Raw genomic sequence first — 1,330 nt, forward strand, 5'->3', positions numbered from 1 at the left:
TGCAATACACACCCATTATAAACTGACAATTTCTCCACTTTTGCTCATGGTACTTTGAGAGGCACAGATGAAAAACGGTAAAAGATATGAAAAAGATGAAAACAGGTCTGAATAGATGAGACCTATGGCAACATTTGAGAGTTGGAATGGAGTCTGTAGCTGAAAGTATGGAGACGCTGTAAAGGCTAGAAAAAGCCCAAAGATTGGTCTCTTTCTCCCCCCTGCTGCCATTCATTTCCTATGGGACAGCTTTCGAAGATCGTCAGGACGTTTTTCTGACATCTCACCTTTAGGAGCCCATAAAATCCAAACTAATCGAGTAATGAAAAAGTTATACAGAAGATCTGATTAGAACGAGTTGATCTGTAATGTGTGCAAGTTTGAAGCCGATACGATAAACGGTGTAGGAGGAGATGTTTTTTTAAGAAGAGCAGTTTTGAGGAGAAATCTTACTTTGAAAGGGCAAATAGCTCACTTCCTGTTGGATTTAAGTCAGGGGTGTCGGCGCGTGATTTTTAGGTCTTGATGAGATGAACACGGCAGTTTAGGGGTTAATTTCATGATTTTCTAAAATTTTTCACCAGTTCTGACATGCGTACCAATTTTGGTGAGTTTTTGAGCATGTTTGGGGGGTCAAATTCCAGCTCAAAGAGGCGGCGGAAGAAAGAAAGAAAGAAAGAAAGAAAGAATTAAAGCTGCAAGCAGCGTTTGGCGGGACCTCGCACTTGCGCCCGTTTTGGCCCCCAGCATATGTCGTCACTGTGAATTATTTAGAAATATCAAACATATTGCCACAAACATCAGAAAATCCTTACAGAGCTGAACGGTTTGATTTTTGAATGCTTTCTGTAGCTGTAGGTATGCATAAGTGATGTCAGAATATGCAAATTAGATGAGCGAATTTACTCCCATCTGATTCCTCTTCCTTTATTTTGAGGATGAGATGAGAAAAACAACACAAAACAAAAGAAATCTACTGTGTAAATATGTTCAAAATGTTGTTTTACTGAGATTTATGAAATCCAATATAGCCGCCACCTAATGACGCCACAATATGCAAATTAGATGAGTTAATTTATTCCCATCAGATTCCTGTTCCTTTATTTTGAAGATGAGATGACAAAAACAACACAAAACAAAATAAATCTACTGTGTAAATATGTTCAAAATGTTGTTTTACTGAGATTTATGAAATCCAATATGGCTGCCGCCTAGTGATGACACAATATGCAAATTAGATGAGTTAATTTACTCCCATGACAAACTTTGGGTCATGATGAATAGTTTTGTCATTTACAGTATGCCTTTATCTCTCACCACTTTAAAGCCA

This window comes from Epinephelus moara, chromosome 3 (assembly GCF_006386435.1).
Source record: "Epinephelus moara isolate mb chromosome 3, YSFRI_EMoa_1.0, whole genome shotgun sequence".
NCBI lineage: Eukaryota > Metazoa > Chordata > Actinopteri > Perciformes > Serranidae > Epinephelus > Epinephelus moara.